The 10,888-nt window shown below is 39.6% G+C and overlaps 1 protein-coding gene across 7 annotated transcripts in view; it reads left to right on the top strand.

Moving 5' to 3' along the window:
- LOC122438252 (platelet glycoprotein 4) overlaps window positions 1–6,248 on the top strand; it is a 94,542-nt gene extending 88,294 nt beyond the window's left edge. For all 7 annotated transcript variants that reach the window (XM_043462926.1, XM_043462923.1, XM_043462928.1 and 4 more), the window contains one exon: window positions 4,011–6,248. The gene's annotated coding sequence lies outside the window, so the exon portion shown is untranslated. The remainder of the gene's footprint in view (window positions 1–4,010) is intronic.
- Window positions 6,249–10,888: the final 4,640 nt, after the last annotated feature.

The following is a 10,888-nucleotide window of genomic DNA, read 5'->3' as shown; positions in this document are numbered from 1 at the left end:
AAGGCTTTGGCATAGTCAATAAAGCAGAAATAGATGTTTTTCTGGAACTCTCTTGCTTTTCTGATGATCCAGCGGATATTGGCAATTTGATCTCTGGTTCCTCTGCCTTTCCTAAAACCAGCTTGAACATCTGGAAGTTCCTGGTTCACGTATTGCTGAAGCCTGGCTTGGAGAATTTTGAGTATTACTTTACTAGCATGAGAGATGAGTGCAATTGTGCGGTAGTTTGAGCATTCTTTGGGATTGCCTATCTTTGGGACCGGAATGAAAACTGACCTTTTCCAGTCCTGTGGCCACTGCTGAGTTTTCCAAATTTGCTGGCATATTGAGTGCAGAACTTTCACAGCATCATCTTTCAGGATTTGAAATAGCTCAACTGGAATTCCATCACCTCCACTAGCTTTGTTCGTAGTGATGCTTTCTAAGGCCCACTTGACTTCACATTCCAGGCTGTCTGGCTCTAGGTGAGTGATCACACCATCATGATTATCTGGGTCATGAAGATCTTTTTTGTACAGTTCTTTTGTGTATTCTTGACACCTCTTCATAATATCTTCTGCTTTTGTTAGTTCCATACCATTTCTGTCCTTTATTGAACCCATCTTTGCCTGAAATGTTCTGTTGATATCTCTAATTTTCTTGAAGAGATCTCTACTCTTTCCCATTCTGTTGTTTTCCTCTATTTATTTGCATTGATCACTGAGGAAGGCTTTCTTCTCTCTCCTTGCTATTCTTTGGAACTCTGCATTCAAATGGGTATATCTTTCCTTTTCTCCTTTGCTTTTCACTTCTCTTCTTCTCACAGCTATTTGTAAGGCCTCCTCAGACAACCATTTTGCCTTTTTGCATTTCTTTTCCATGGGGATGGCCTTGATCCCTGTTTCCTGTACAATGTCACGAACCTCTGTCCATAGTTCATCAGGCTCTCTATCAGATCTAGTCCCTTAAATCTATTTCTCACTTCCACTGTATAGTCATAAGGGATTTGATTTAGGTCACACCTGAATGGTCTAGTGGTTTTTTCCTACTTTCTTCAATTTCAGTCTGAATTTGGCAATAAGGAGTTCACGACCTGAGCCATAGTCAGCTCCTGGTCTTGTTTTTGCTGACGGTATAGAGCTTCTCCATCTTTGGCTGCAAAGAATATAATCAATCTGATTTAGGTGTTGACCCTCTGGTGATGTCCATGTGTAGAGTCTTCTCTTGTGTTGTTGGAAGAGGGTGTTTGCTATGACCACATTCTCTTGGCAAAACTCTATTAGCCTTTGCCCTGCTTCATTCTGTACTCCAAGGCCAAATTTGCCTGTTACTCCAGGTGTTTCTTGACTTCCTACTTTTGCATTCCAGTCCCCTATAATGACAAGGACATCTTTTTCGGGTGTTAGTTCTAAAAGGTCTTGTAGGTCTTCATAGAACCATTCAACTTCAGCGTCTTCAGCATTACTGGTTGGGGCATAGGCTTGGATTACCGTGATATTGAACGGTAAGGTTTGCCTTGGAAATGAGCAGAGATCACTCTGTCGTTTGTGAGATTGCATCCAAGTACTGCATTTCGGAGTCTTTTGTTGACCATGATGCTACTCCATTTCTTCTAAGGGATTCCTGCCCACAGTAGTAGATATAATGGTCAGATATCTGAGTTAAATTCACCCATTCCAGTCCATTTTAGTTCGCTGACTCCTAGAATGTCGACATTCACTCTCGCCATCTCCTGTTTGACCACTTCCAGTTTGCCTTGATTCATGGACCTAACATTCCAGGTTACTATGCAATATTGCTCTTTGCAGCATCGGACCTTGCTTCTATCACCAGTCACATCCAAAACTTGGTATTGTTCTTGCTTTGGCTCCATCCCTTCATTCTTTGTGGAGTTATTTCTCCATTGATATCCATTAGCATGTTGGGCACCTACTGACCTGTGGAGTTCCTCTTTCAGTATCCTATCATTTTGCCTTCTCATAGTGTTCATGGGGTTCTCAAGGCAAGAATACTGAAGTGGTTTGCCATTCCCTTCTCCAGTGGACCACATTCTGTCAGACCTCTCCACCATGACCCGACCGTCTTGGGTGGCCCTATACAGCATGGCTTAGTTTCATTGATTTAGACACGACTGTGGTCCTGTGATCAGATTGGCTAGTTTTCTGTGATTATTATTAGTGGGTCTGCCCTCTGATGCCCTCTGGCAACACCTACCGTCTTGGGCTTCTCTTACCTTGGACGTGGGGTATCTCTTCACGGCTGCTCCAGCAAAGCGCAGCCGCTGCTCCTTACCTTGGACGAGGGGTATCTTCTCACGGCCGCCCCTCCTGACCTTGAACGTGGAGTAGTTCCTCTCAGCCCTCCTGTGCCCCACAGCAGCTGCTCCTTGGAACTGGGATTGCTCCTCTTGGCCACAGCCCCTGTCCTCAGGCGTGTGGTAGCGCCTCTCGACCGCCACCCCTGACCCCAGAGGTAGGGTAGCTCCTCTCGGTCACCGCCCCTGCCCTCCCTAGTTAAAATTTATGATTTTTCCAGTAGCCATGGATGTATCAGCATCCATTCTGTTTTTTGGAGACATTACAGAAAACTAAATTTTAACAGTATAATACTGTCTATTTTCAAAGTTTGAATTAGTTAAATTGAAGATTTAAAAAACAAACTTGCCTTTTTGGACCAATTTTGTGTGTGTGTGTTCGTGAGATTGAAAGCTTAGACTGAGGAAGGCAACTTGATCTTTTGATCTGATGCTTTCTGCCTATATATATTTCCTTAAAAGGAGACTGAACAATTCTGCCTACAGTCTATTTGGACAGAATGTATTCAAAATGCTAATACATTCACATTATAATAAAGGAGACATGGCATCATCTTTAAAACCTGTCATCAATCCAGTAACATGTTTAAACACAGTAATTCATATGACCATTTATATAATAGACCAAAATATCATCTATTGAAAAGCCAAGTTAAAACAAAAACTTGTTCTAGTGGGAAAATTAGCTTTTCAAAATGAACTATAGTAGTTGTAAATTTTTTGGTATTATCCTCTATTAAAATTACATAGCCTATTTCATCAGTGCTTAATGAGCCCTGAATGTCAACATCTTGGGTCTCTATGTAGCTTGGGCTCCCCTGGTAGCTCAGCAGGTAAAGAATTCGCCTGCAATGCAGGAGACCCTGGTTTGATTCCTGGGTTGGGAAGATCCCCTGGAGGAGGATATGGCAGTCCACTTCAGTATTCTTGCCTGGAGAATCCCCATGGATAGAGGAGCCTGGAGGGCTACAGTCTATGTGGTCACAATGAGTTGGACACAACTGAACGATTCAGCACAGCTGTGCAGCTGAATGTAAAAGATTGAAAACTTTCCAGAGTGTCTTTATCAACAAGTATATTGGTTTGGCTTAAACATCTGACTGTTACAAGGAAAGTAACTGTTCTTTATACAATGGAATGTCTTTTTTCTTTACAAATAGAGAAGAAAAATTTTCTAGGTTGATTAGTTGATTTACTAGATTTAGACAAATCACAGATATAGAATTCCTTAAACAGGCCTCATGTTGAATATTATAATTAATTATGCCTTTGGGAAGATTTATAAACGACTGAAAAATAAGGAGACACTGTACTGAGGGAATAAAGTAAAAATGGGAGAGTGAAGGTGTGGATTTATTCAATGGATCACAAAGAGAATAAGCCAACAGTCTTTTCAAAAGTAGTAGTACATACACCACTAAATGGAAGATGGTCTGAAAGCACAGCAAAGAGTGGAAATGCTCATGAAGAGCAGACTTAATGAGTGACCCTCCTTATATGACTGTGTGCAGCTCTTGAGAGTTGGGAAGGAGTCTTCCATGTTCCCTGGAATGGGAAAATAACTGCCTTATCCATGAAGTACATCAGAGAAATTTTCTCTACAGCTGGAGAAATTGGACTGATTTCTAGAAAGTATAACATCTTTAATATATAGAATTTGAGTCTTAACTATTTTTCCATGAATTTCTGATATGTACCTTATCTTTCTTCTTTCCAGGGAGCAAAAGAGTCTCTACATTTATGCACCAGCTATGTCAGGACCTTTCTTAATATGACCTTACAAAAGTCAAGATTTTCATGCTTTATTTTTGCAAAACACACCTTATCTTACAGTTCAAGAACTGGTGACTCTCCCTCCCTCTACCCCTCCCCCCATAAGCAGCAGCACATTTCAAAAGGATTATTAAGACATCATTAAAATCCACACTTTGAACAAAAAACCAGCACTTTTAAAAATTCAACATGTTCACAATGGAATGGACTTCAGTTTCTACAGATGTGGCTTGAGCATGATCCACTTATTTTTATTGGTACTGATTCACCAATTTATTCCCAATGCTAAATTCAGCAGAGAGATGGTCATTCTACACAATTCCTGGACCCTGAGCACTAGCCTTCCTCATCGAAAGGAAAACATCACTACCCTCATCAGTATCCCTGCAAAACACAGACCCCAGTACTGTCAGTACATTGCCTCTGAAGAGCAAATATTTTGAAAGATATTTGAAAACGTAAACTAAATGACTGGCCTATGAACCATCTATTATACATTACTCAAGTTTTTTTCTCAATGGAATCCTTTGTACAGCATCAGCAAGGCATTATAGCCATGGTATTTATAACAATACGGGCTTATATTTTTGTCAGTGGTTATGCATTTGGACATTAGAGAAGGAAATGGCAACCCACTCCAGTGTTCTTGCCTGGAGAATCCCAGGGACGGGGGAGCCTGGTGGGCTGACGTCTGTGGGGTCACACAGAGTCGGACACGACTGGTGACTTAGCAGCAGCAGCATGCATGCATTTGGACATGTTTGAGAACTTTGCTATCTTCCATGTTCTACCGCTCTCCTGGAAATCTGAGCAAATTTTCATCTTTCTACTCAGTTGCATACACCTTATGCTTGGCAACTTCAGAAGCTGTGCTAGCACTAAGAGATGTAAATGATAATACAGAAATTATTGTGTGGGAGATTACTAGCTGTAGAATGTTCACTCATAGTCATTTGTTGTAAAATTTCTTGCTTTCATTGTCACCTCAGAAAGACTGGTTTTGAACATTAAAAGATGTTCCTTAAAATCTTGTACTTTGTCTAGTTCCTCTTGTGTCACAAAACATTTACTCTAGTTTTCTAATTGTTCTATCTGAATTTTTGTTTCTGTATGAATCTAATATTTCCTTTTGAAATATTATTTCTAAATTCAATCTTTACAACTTTTCCCTTATCTAATTTTTGAGCCAGTTGGGGGATAAGGAAATAAAAAGATAGCTGGTCATGCTTTAAAGGTACAGAACTTAAATTCTAGATTATGAAAGACCTTTCCTTTCTACCAGAAGATGTGTTGCTTGGTAGTCCTGCTTTCTTAAGCAGAAGTTCACTTATGGCAGAGACCACAAGTCCTCCTAAAAAGGCTCTCCATAGAAGGGGATGATGGACCACGTTCTGCCTTGTGTTTTACAGGATAAATTATTAGTAACTGGTTTGTTTAGATACTAAAATCAGGAATAATCTTGTCATGTCAGTTGCCAGGGTAAATAAATACCAAAAACTGCAAACCGAGATAACACCAGTTTGGAAGGATCTTTGGAAAAATCTTGAAGATATTCAAAACATACTGATGTAATATCCTTTCATTTCCTGGGAATAGAAAAAGTAACCTCCTAAAATATGGGGATGTGTTCGAGAAATTAAAATGAACAAAGTGTAATTCAGGCTTCAGGAGCAGGAGAGCAGGTTTCTGACCTGCCTGGACACTGCCTGAATTCCGTGCCTGCCTGTAAGTCCCGCCAGTCAGACAGTATTTTATATGAGAAAGAGAGGGGATCTTGGAATCTACTAAACCTCTGAAGGCCTTACGAGCCCCCTAGGGGTTCTAAGAAATGTTGACAACTCACAAGGTGAAACAAACAGCATTGTAAAAGTTAAAAACCAAAACTGCAATTTTGCAAGCAAACTGATGATGCTATGTTTGTGTGTGGCCTGGGATTGTAAATGGGAGACCTCAAAACTTCAATCTGAAGTCTCACCCATGGGGTAGATGTACTTTCCAGGACCCTTTCCCTGTTGGGGCTCCAGATTAAGGAGGGACTTCTCAGTGCTGCTCAAGTCTGGATATGGATAGGCCCAATCTGGTGATGTATAAGCTGTGACTTCTTCATTGCTTGTATTTCCTTTTTAAAGTGACTGTATATTGAAATTAACTCAAATAATTATCCATAAAAATTGAAATTGTTTATTTGTGACTAAGGAGTGGTTTCTTTTGTTAATGAATTCATCACACCTAAAGGAAAGTAAAACTTTTGGCAAAACATCATGTGAGATCCTAGACATCTGTCTTCTGATACTGAGTCTACTTTCACTACATTAGAATACCTGTGGACATGTTGATTTAGGAAGAATATAAAGGATACTTCTTTCAGTCTTAAACTAAATAGGGTTGAATGTAAAGCAGAAATAGTTCAGAAGAATTGAATAAAAAATTACATACCCACCTAAGGGTAGATAGAACTGTATAACCAATCAATGACTCAAATTTTAAATCTTCATACAGAAATGCACCTCATATTATTTGCGTGCTAAGTCGCTTCAGTCATTTCTGACTGCAACCCTATGGACTGTAGCTCGCCAGGCTCCTCTGTCCATGGGATTCGCCAGGCAAGAATACTGCAGTGGGTTGCCATACCCTTCTCCAGAGGGTCTTTCTGACCCAGAGATGGAACCTGCCCCTCCTGGGTCTTCTGCACTGGCAGGGGGGGAGAGAGGTTCTGACTTAGGAGTCCATAGTACTCTCTGTATTCTAATTTTTATCATTCCGTACCATATTTCTTTAAATTCTGTAAATTTACAAAAGGAAAAACAATCCATACATAAAGATAAATGAAATACATTAAAAATACCTAGTAGAAAGTACAATACTTTATTTTAAAAATGGGAGACAGTTATTTTTATATGACGAGTGAGTTTGGATGTGTGCACGATGCTTCCACATGCATGTGCTGAGGCGGGAGCAGGGCACTTTAGGGAATATGTCTCATGTTGACTTAATTGCCCCAGAGCAAGTATAATTGTACACATGGATGGATTAGCCTGCTTTTTTTAATTGAAAAATTGCCCCATATTTTAAAGAGGCACGTTTTTATTCAACATTGTTAAATCACCCCAAAAAACCAGGTGTTTAAAACTTAAAGTTTGAAAACCTGTATCATCTGCAAAGGGGTTAACATAAATTGGAGAATCTGTGGCATCTTAAAATGGGTTGAGGCTTACGGTTGCTGACAAGCACATGAAGAAAAGAAAATGTATAGATCTTTCAGTACCCAGAAAAAGAGGTTAAAGGGGGTGTCATCTTAGGGGAAACATAGCTATATGTTAGATTTTTACATGTGTGATAATCTGTTGATCTTATTAACCCATTATCCATGTCTGGTCTGAATTACAGAATATCTTTCTAGCTGGAGTTTGTTGCAAGTGTGTTCTGTCAGTTCAGCATTTCTGGTTGAAGTTCAATGTGTTAGAGACACTGTGGCTGCCTTCTCTTTGTCTGCCTCTTCATGGTCACCTACAACTATAAATAACCACTCCACTTAATTAATCACTATTCATTATGCTTTTCTGCATATACTTACAGAATTACCTATACTTGTTTTTCTGAGTTATTTACAGCAAGTTGAGTTAATGAACTAAAGATGAATTAGTGCCAAATACTGGTATCAAAAAAATACAGGCATACTCTGCTTTTTCCTTTCTTGGCTCAAAGGTAGCTGCATTATTAAATATTTGTGAAAATAAAATTTTCCTTTAGTAGAAAAATGATTTGCTTTTCATTTATTTAGTTTTGAATGTATATGATTTGAATGTTATTTGATATTACTATTTTAACTATATATTAGCTATTATTGACCCTATCTGAATTTTTTACATATTAACTCCTATTCTCTTTTCCCAACTGTTCTCAGATGCTAGTAAGCTTATGTGCGCATATTTCCGAAATTCTCCATTCTATACACTCATGAAGGAACTAGCTTCATGAGTGACATAGTTAAGGACAAACGGTTTAAAGTCTTGTTTATTTCACTGGGTGAAATCTGAGCCATGTACCTCAGCATCACCTGTGAACTTCTTAACAATGCAGAATCTCAGGTTCTACCCTAGACCTACTGAATCAGAATCTGTAGTTTGGTAGGATACCAAAGTGTTTTCTAGTCACAAGGAAGTAAAAATGCCCACATTTAAATCACAGTGAAATTAGACCACCTGTGTAACAGTTTTATTTGTCTTGTTCTTGGTATTGGGTAGATTTATTACAGAATGACTTAAGAGAGTGAACCTATACAAGCATACTGCTATGAGAGGAAAGTTCATCGTGCTTGACAATTTTCTATAAATATTTCACTTAGCAGAAGGAAATGGCAACCCACTCTAGTATTCTTGCCCAGAGAATCCTGTGGACAGAAGAGCCTGGTGGGCTGCCGTTTATGGGGTCACACAGAGTCGGACACGACTAAATCAACTTAGTATGCATGTATTGGAGAAGGAAATGGCAGCCCACTCCAGTGTTCTTGCCTGGAGAATCCCAGGGACGAAGGAGCCTGGTGGGCTGCCGTCTATGGGTTCACACAGAGTCAAACATGACTGAGGCAAGTTAGCAGCGGCAGCAGCATTTCACTTAGCTTTGTCGTTTGCTCTGTGAAATTTGAAAATGCTATTTTCAGATGGTCATAGAGCTAATCAGCTTAGCAGGGTAGAGGGTGAAGCAATAGTAACTTGACTCTGAATCTTATGGAAGGAGTTCTTTTATCTGTTTGACAGTATTCATGACAAATATTCATATTTACTGCATGTAAAGAAGAAGATAGGTCAGGAGCAGGGAAGAGATATTAACACTGGAGATATTTCCCAGAGTTCATCTGAGGTAGAAATTATCTATTTATTGAATAAATGGGCTCTTCAGCATCCAGTCATTTTATATATTACACAAATTATAAGGAATGTATTAACAGCTACAGAGCTTTAATCTGGGCAAAATAATGGGTTGGATTTCTTCCCTGGAGGATGTCTTGAGAGGGACAAGCAGGAGCAAGGAGGAGACTACAAAGACAAGGGCTTTTTTCTGGAAAGAATGAGTGTCTACACAGTCACAGAAGCATAAATAAGGCCAGTGTGGAGGAGAGAACCGAGCTCCAACCTACCTAGAGTCCAGAAGTCAAGGCTACAGCTGTTCTGCCCTAACACTACATTCAGTCTACACAGGTGAGGACTATGGTCATTATGGAAAGATGGTACTATATATGACAGGATAAGTAATTAGTGGAAGATAGTTTTACAAATCCCACTTTCTAAGTATTAAAGAAGAGGATTTAGTTATTGTAAACATCTTTAGATGGTTTTGCCAAGAGAACGCACTAGTCATAGCAAACACAGCCTTCCAACAACACAAGAGATGACTCCACACATGGACATTACCAAATGGTCAATACCAAAATCAGACTGATTATATTCTTTGCAGCCAAAGGTGGAGAAGCTCTATAATGTCAGCAAAACAAGACTGTGAGCTGACTGTGGCTCCGCTCATAAACTCTTTATTACAAAATTCAGACTTAAATTGAAGAAACTAGGGGAAACCACTAGACCATTCAGATATGACCTAAATCAAATTCCTTATGATTATACAGTGGAAGTGACAAACAGATACAAAGGATTAGACCTGACAGACAGAATGCCTGAAGAACTATGGATAGAGGCTCATGACATTGTAAAGGAGGTGGTAATCAAAATCATTCCCCAAAAAAGAAATGCAAAAAGCCAAAATGGTTGTCTGAGGAGACCTTATAGATAGCTGAGAAGAGAAGTGAAAGGCAGAGAAGAAAAGGAAAGGTACACCCATCTGTATGCAGAGTTCCAAAGAACAGCAAGGAGAGATAAGAAAGCCTTCCTAAGAGAGCAATGCAAAGAAATAGAGGAAAACAACAGAATATGAAAGACTAGATCTCTTAAAGAAAATTAGAGATACCAAGGGAACATTTCATGCAAAGATGGGCTCAATAAAGGACAGAAACGGTATGGACATAACAGAAGCAGAAGATATTAAGAAGAGGTGGCAAGAATACACAGAAGGACTGTACAAAAAAGATCTTCACGACCCAGATAAGCATGCTGCTGTGATCACTCATCTAGAGCCAGACATCCTGGAATGTGAAGTCAAGTGGGCCTTAGGAAGCAACACTACAAACAAAGCTAGTGGAAGAGATGGAATTCCAGCTGTGCTATTTCAAATCCTGAAAGATGATGCTGTGAAAGTGCTGCACTCAATATGCCAGCAAATTTGGAAAACTCAGTGGTGGCCACAGGCCTGGAAAAGGTCCGTTTTCATTCCAATCCTGAAGAAGGACAATGTGAAAGAATGTTCAAATTATCACACAATTGCACTCATCTCACACTCTAGCAAGGTAATGCTCAAAATTCTCCAAACTAGACATCAACACCACGTGAATTGAGAACTTTCAGATGTTCAAGCTGAATTTATAAAAGGCAGAGGCACCAGAGATCAAATTGCCACCATCCTTTGGACCACAGAAAAAGCAAGCCAATTCCAGGAAAACATCTACTTCTGCTTTACTGACTACGCCAAAGCCTTTGACTTTATGGATCACAATAAGCCATGAATAATAAACAGATGGGAATGCCAGACCATCTTACCAGCCTTCTGAGAAATGTGTATGCAGGTCAAGAAGGAACAGTTAGAACTGGACATGAACAACCAACTAGTTCCAAATCAGGAAAGGAGTACGCCAACACTGTATATTGTCACCCTGCTTATTTAACTTATATGCAGAGTACATCATTTGAAATGCTGGACTGGATGAAGCACAAGCTG

This window comes from Cervus canadensis, chromosome 3, assembly GCF_019320065.1.
Source record: "Cervus canadensis isolate Bull #8, Minnesota chromosome 3, ASM1932006v1, whole genome shotgun sequence".
Taxonomy (NCBI): Eukaryota; Metazoa; Chordata; class Mammalia; order Artiodactyla; family Cervidae; genus Cervus; species Cervus canadensis.
This window is presented reverse-complemented; position numbering and strand designations above follow the sequence as displayed.